The sequence below is a fragment of the Pteropus vampyrus genome, unplaced genomic scaffold (assembly GCF_000151845.1).
Source record: "Pteropus vampyrus isolate Shadow unplaced genomic scaffold, Pvam_2.0 Scaffold19, whole genome shotgun sequence".
NCBI classification, from domain to species: domain Eukaryota; kingdom Metazoa; phylum Chordata; class Mammalia; order Chiroptera; family Pteropodidae; genus Pteropus; species Pteropus vampyrus.
In genome coordinates, this window is record NW_011888800.1 from 898,621 (window position 1) to 906,505 (window position 7,885).

Sequence of the window (7,885 nt, forward strand, 5' to 3'; positions counted from 1 at the left end):
TAAAAAAGATATTATAAAGATGTAGATTATGCTGAAATTAACCTATGAATTCAGCATAATGCAACAAAAAACCTAGTGTTTCTGTTTAATTTGATAAATTAATTCTAACAATTAAATGGAAGATAAAAGGAGCATGAATAGTGAAGACACTGGAAAGAATAACGAGGAATAAGGAAGGGAAACTTACTCTACTACACAACAACACACTTTAAGTTAACAGTATGATTATGGAATGTTGGGGCCAAGATAAGTATAAAGACCAATGGAAAAGTGAAGTCAGAAACATGCCACTGTGGCAGATACTTTAATTCGGCTCACTCAATACTTAATATTGTTTATTAGTTTTTAGAAAAATACCTATATGTACCAAATCCTAGACAGAAGCATGAGAATAATACAAAATTTTAGTAAGAAGCTACCTCTTGGGAGGAAGAGTCTTGAGATGAAATTAGCGAGAGACATAGTTAGTTATTGATAATGTCTCTTTGCTTTAGCTGAATAGTAAATTCATGAGTGTTCATTTTATCTTTATCCTTTGTACCTTACATATAGATACCATATATTGTCAAATGCTTGAAATAGTTCACAAAATTGCCATGATTCCACACTAAACTCTATTTTCAAAAACATTGCCATGAAATTGGTCAATGTTATTCTGTATTAATAGAGAAGAGACAGATTTAGAGATGTGGAAATATGGGAAGAAATAAATGGATTCAACTGAGTTCTAAACCTCTGGAGGGAGTAAATATACTTTGAAATCTGTAAACGTGCAGATGGCACAAAGTTCTTGCAGCTAAGAACTATAAGCACCACAGCCACCAAGACATTGGGAGTGATCCGCAAAGCAAACTTCTGAAGCTATGACTGGCTAAAACCAACCAACAAACAACTGATGTATTCCACCGTGGGCAAGCATAAAACAATATTTTTACTGCAAATATAATCCATATTCCACCAGCTGCCTAATGAGCTTCCTTTTCTGGCACAAGTTAGAAAATAGGACTTGATGACATCACAAACTATTTTTAAAGACAGTGACCTCATGCGCTACTGCCTTAAAAAAAAAAAAGGGCCAACAAATGTCAACTACTATCAGTAAAGCTACAAAATATTATCCTCTGATTTTGGAGAACAAGGGTCCTTCTGAATTTGGTAGACTGTGTGCAGTTCGAATTGTTGCACTTGAAGAAAAATGTAATAGTCCTGGAGAAGATTAAAAAAGATCAAATGAAGATTAAAAAAGATCAAGTGATCAAGAGAATGAAGTTTTGTCCAATGAGGTCATACATTGGACAAAAGGAAATACAAGAGTTTGTCAATCTGTAAATGAGATTTGAAAAGGAATGTAACTGAAATTTATCAATTTATTCAAAGATATGGACAAGGCACCTCAAAGCTTGACAGAAGAGGAAACCACCATAAATTGAAAGCTTCAAGTGCAGTGGCTACTAAGATAAGTGCTTTTTCACACACATTGATTTTATTTTTAAAAGATTATAAGCTGCAAAAGAAAAAAAATGATTATAAGCAATTTTTATATAGAGTAATCATGTGAAACTCATTACTCCGAAATATGCTAAAGAATCGATATTTAAATGGGCTACTTTTTTTTTTTACAGTTTCTTACCCTTGTTCATGCTTCTACTACTGCATTCACTTATTTACACATTAATCTTATATAGTCTTCTTTAACCTCTTTGAGAGTATCATCACTTTTTAAAAAATGTTATTTAGTTTTTTAATTTTTATTTTTCTTTTAGAGATGAAATTTAATATTATTTTATATTAGTTTCAGGTGTATAGCATAGTGGTTAGACATTTATATAATTTACAAAGTGACCCCCCTGATTGGTCTAGTACTCATCTGGCACTATATATAGTTATTTCAATATTACTGACTGTATTCCCTATCCTGTACTTAATATCCCTGTGACTATTTTGTAACTATCAATTTGTACTTCTTCCTCTTTTTACCTTTTTCACCCAGCTCCTCAACCCTCCCTCTTATCTGGCAATCGCTAGTTTGTTCTCTGTATCCCTGAGTCTGTTTCTGTTGTTCGTTAATTTATTTTTTTATTTTTTTTAGATTCCACATATAAGTGAAATCATATGGTATTTGTGTTTCTCTGTCTGACTTATTTCACTTAGCATAATACCCTCTAAGTTCACCCAGTATCATTACTTCTTTCTCATCTTTTATGTACCTGACAAATTTTGAGCACTTAAGATGTACTTACTAAATGAAATGATGAATGACCAAATAGTTTCAGATAAAACCACGGGCGCATTAATGGTCCAGGAATAGAATAAAGGGTTTTAGGGGACATGCCTAACCTTTGATACTATTTTCGAATAAAGAAATTCACACAAGGATGCTCTTCTGTAACAATGGATTTCCTGTGAGAGACAGCAGGCTGAGCAGTATGGGGTCCCCTGGGTCCAACCCCAGATGGCAGTTTTATGCTCTGTACACACTAACAGAAAACACATACCTGACTATACACAACATAAAACACATTTCTATACAGCAGATAGCAATGAGTTGGAAAGTCTCATTTAATATTCCTCCAAAATGTCTGCATGAGTCAAAGACTAATGAAGGAAAAGGTCAACATGGGTTTCAGGCAATGGACAAAGCACATGAAAGGGTTGATCAATGAACTAATTTGAAACAGCGACCATGATGGGCATTATTTCAGGGATGTAAAATTAGATTAATTTAGGCCAAAGAGTGGGAATCTATTGATTTTTCTATCCTCACTTCATATAAGGCAGACATTGAAAAACAATTAATTCAATGTGGAATTATTGTGACTAGAAACAGCTTCACATCTAGTAGAATACAAGTGGTTCCCCTGGTCAAAAATTGATGCATAGGATGGTTGACTCTATCTGAAGACTAGTTCCACTGTCACCTGAATATCAGACTTAAATGCAACATTTTTGCAAAGCTCAGAAGAGGGAATCTGAAATAATAGAAACTTTTACAGCCCGGAGGGAAGGAAAAGTGTTGGAACAGCAATTTTTCTCAAATGATGTAGCTACAGGATGAGGGCTGGCAGGTTAAATGTAGGTGTACTGTTTTCAAAACTATGTTAATGTAATTCAGTAATATCCTTTGTACTCCCAAGATATCAAGTTGTTCCTCCTTTAAACTTAAAGCACTTTGCTTTTTTCCTGCTGTACTTCATCTTTGTACACTGGCATCTATAATTTTTACAAGCTCCTACTTGTGACACTTATCTTGGCTTTCTCTAAAAAAATCTTTCAGCCATGAAGAGAACATGAACTTATTCTCATCTGAAACTGCATAATTCATATTTGTGAGACACCTATAAGTTAAACAAGAGCCAACTGTTACATTAGCATTTTACAAGTAGCCAAATCTGAAGTAGGGCCAGGGAAAGCACTATGAGTGAAGCTAACCCACTGACTTAGCAGTAGAAATAATTCCTATCTTCAGTAAGTCATTTGTTATCTAAAATATGTTGATGGCTCACATGATGCAAAAACCTTCCCTGACCTATAAACTTCCTAGTCTCATCACAAAAGGGGCAATGCTCTTCTTTTTGTTTTAAGCTTTAAATCAGATCAGTAATATGTGAACACATACTTAAGTCTTCTTGGCATTTCAGCTAAATTCTCTATGATCATCCTCCATCCTTTCTTCTCTCTTTCTTCCCAGAGGTTAAATTAGGTTTGTCTCCGCCCAGACACACCCCCACACACGTATGTATACACTCACATCTCTCTGTAAATGTATGTAAATGCAGCAACAGAAATTATATGGTAAATCAACACATATATATGCCAACTTTTTTTTCCCTACTCAGTGCATCTTGGAGATTCTTCTGTGTTGGGCTGAAACAGATCTAGCTCATTCCCTTCAACTACTACATAGATAGTTTCCCATGGTATGGAAATACCTCTGTTACTTGGCATGGACACTCGTATGCTTACCTCCTGCCAGATATACTGAAATAGAAATGCTGGGTTGAATAAAAACTTCCAATGCACCTTCTAAAGTGGTGCTATCAATTTACAGCACCCTACCCCCAATTCCCCACCCCCCCTGGCAATGTATGAGAGTCTCAGTTACTCCACATTCTTACCTATCCTTGATATTGTCAACATTTTTATTCAGGGCACTTCACTTTGACTCATTCTTTTTGGACCCCTGTTTAGTCATTTTTCTCAGCAGGAATAGAGAAAGCAGGTCTAAAAAAATGGAGAGGTAAGAAAGCGATTTAGACTCTTTTCTGAGGCTGCCAGCGGTTGAGGAGCTTATTAAGTCACATCTCACAAAACAAACAATATTTACCTCCTCCTCTCTAGTTTTTCCTGATATTGGCTGGAAATCTCACTCATTCACTTCACACATGACCCTCTCATCTTAGACCAACCCCAGGAATGCCCCACCAGAAGGCACTGTGTGCTCTGGAGAACCTGTGACTGAAGGTATCATAAAACCAAAGAAACATCTTTATCTTATTGCTGCTATTTCTATCTCCTAAAGGAACACTAATAATGACCCTTCTTTTGAAAAGAAGTCTTGTTTATGTCATACAATATTTAACAGACTTCTGCCTTTCCAAAAGCCAACTGTTAGAGCAACCCTGTCACTTTAGTAGCTTCCTAAATTATTCATTGGATTTTTGTGATTTTTCCTATATATGTTCAAGAAGTTATCGATAAATCTATTTTAGTAAAATGTACAAAGAAAAAGTCCCTTAAAATAATATTTTGAGAAGTGATGCAGAGAATTGTTGAAGACGCATTCAGAGTGGTGAGTTTTTCTTTTCTTCAATGAGCTTCAGTAAAAGCACAATGAAATCATTAGCGACATCAGTGGCACATTTTTAAACAGTGAATTAGAGCATCATTAAAAGTCCAAATTTAATAATCAAGGTCAGCCTACAAGAAGCTAAGAGGAAGAAAAAGTGGAGTCCTACAGCACTGCATATCTGCAGCTTCTTATGTCAGATTTTTAAAAACCTTTCTCTAAAAAGGCTAACTTTATTGCTGCAAGGAAGGTAGTTTATAAGAAAAAATTTACATCTCTCTGAGCTACATGACAACTCTTAGTGAGTCCTACACTTCACTAATGTAAGATATTCACTGGACTGAAAAAAATGTTCCTTTGCTTCCTCACAAATTTCCACATCAACTCATAATAATGGAGTGGAAATAAAATTATAATGCGTCTGGGGTCCCTGGTGGCTTAACTCTTAAAAACACTTAAGACACATTGAAAGATTAACCTCCTTGGCCTCCTGCATCATCCCTCTCAACATCTGTTCTAAGGGAGTGTTAGAAAAGACAAAGGATCAGTGGCACAAAAGGCAAAACAAACTCCTGCAGTGTCCCATCCCAAAACACAAAGTTCTGTTTCCTTCCCAAGAAATCAAAGCCACTGGCCATTCTGATGGAGGAAGATGAGGTTCTTGTGGAGGTGCTACTTTTGAAATTCTCAGGTTTCAACGATAAAGTATGTCAACAGCTTAAAGGAATATTCAAATCACACTCAGGTTGCATTATTTCAAGTATTTTTAAAACTTTAGTCTCGGAGCTTCGCTGGTGAATTCTACCAAATATTTAAAGAAAAATTAATACAAATACTTGTTAAACTCTTCCAAATTACTGAAGAGAAGGGAACACTTCAAAATTCATTTTATGAGGCCAGTGTTACCCTGATACCAAAACCAGACAAGGACACTATGAGATAAGAAAATCACAGGCCAATATCGATGATGAAAATTAATGCAAAACCCCTCGAAAATATTAGAAAACTGAATCTAACAACATATTAAAGGATCATACACCATGATCAAGTGGGATTTATTCCAGGGATGCAAGGATGATTCAATATCCACAAAATCAATGGGATATACTACATTAACAAAATGAAAAAACATGATTATCTCAACAGATGCAAGAAAAGCACTTGAAAAAATTCAACATCCATTTATGATAAAAATGCTCAATAAAGTGAGTATATAGGGAATGTATTTCAACATAAGACAATCCCACAGCTAACACCATATAATGGTGAAATGCTGAAAGATTTTCCTCTATGATCAGGAACAAGATAAGAATGCCCCCTTTCACCCCTTCTATTCAATATAGTATTTGAAATCCTAGCCAGAGCAATTAGGCAAGAAAAATAAATAAAACACATCCAAATCAGAAAGGAAAAATAAAATTGTCTTTCTTTTTTACAGATGATATTATCTTATATATAGCAAATCCTAAAGACTCTAAGATACTATTAAAACAAATTCAAGAAAGTTGCAGGGTACAAAATCAGTATTTAAAAATATGTTTTATAAGCTAATAAGCTATAAAAAGGAAATTAAAGAAAACAATTCTATTTACACTTGCATCAAAAAGAATAAAATATCTAGAAATAAATCTTTTCAAATTTTTTAAATTTTTTTTCAATTACAGTTGACATACTATAGTATATGTTTCAGGTGTAAAACATAGTGATTAGATATTTACATAACTTATTAACTGATCACCCTGATAAGTCTAGTACCCATTTGACACCATACATAGATATTATAAGATTATTTATTATATTCCCTATGCTGTACTTTATATCCTGTTACTGTTCTATGCCTAGAAATAAATTTAACCAAGGAGGTGAAAGATCTATATACTAAAAACTGTAAGATACTGATTGAAGAAATTGAAGATACAAATGAATGGGAAGCTATTCCATGCTCATGGATTTGAAAAATTAATATTGTTAAAATGTCCATACTACCCAAAGCAATCTACAAAATCAATGTAATCTCTATCAAAATACCAACAGTATTTTCATAGAAATAGAACAAATAATCCTAAAACTTGTATGGAATCACAAAAGATCCCAAATAGCCAAAGCAATCATGAGAAAAAAGAACAAAACTGGAGGCATCATACTCCCTGATTTCAAACTATACTGCATGGTGTTGTCATAAAAAAAAGATACAAATATCAATGGAACAGAATAGAGAGCCCAGGAATAAACCTAAACATATATAGTCAATTAACTTGAGACAAAGAGGCCAAAAAAATATACAATGGGAAAGGCTGGTCTCTTCAATAAATGTTATTGGAAAAACTGAATAGTCACATGCAAAAGAATGAAACCATAGTTTGACATCATACACAAACATTAACTCAAAATGGTTTAAAGACTTGAACATAGACTTGAAACCAAAAAATTCCTAGAAGAAAACATAGGCAATAAGCTCCTTGACATGGGCCTTCGCAGTGATTTTTTGGATTTGATGTCAAAAGCAAAAGCAACAAAAGCAAAAATAAAACAGTGGAACTAAATCATACTAAAAAGCTTCTGCACAGCAAAGGTAACATTCGACAAAATAAAAAAGCAATGTATTCAATGGAAGAAAATATTTGCAAATCATATATCTGATAAAGAGTTAATATCTAAAATATGTGAAGAACTCATACAACTCTGTAGCAGAAAAACAATGGTTTTAAAATGGGCAGAGAATCTGAATAGACATTTTTCCAGAGAAGACATACAGATGGCCAACAGGTACATGAAAATATGTTCGACATCACTAATTATCAAAAAAATGCAAATAAAAACCACAATGAGATATCACCTTACCTCTGTCAAAATGACTATTATCAAAAAGAAATAAGTGTTAGCAAGGATGTGGAGAAGAGAGTCCTCGTGCACTGTTGGTGGAAATGTAAATTGGTATACCCATTATGGAAACAGTATGGAAGTTCCTCAAAAAATTAAAACTAGCATGTGATTCAGCAATTCCACTTCTGGGGATTTATCCAAAAGAAAAAAGAAAAAAAGAAAAGAAAAAAAAAGAAAATATTAACTCAAAAAGTATCTGTACTTCATTTTCATTGC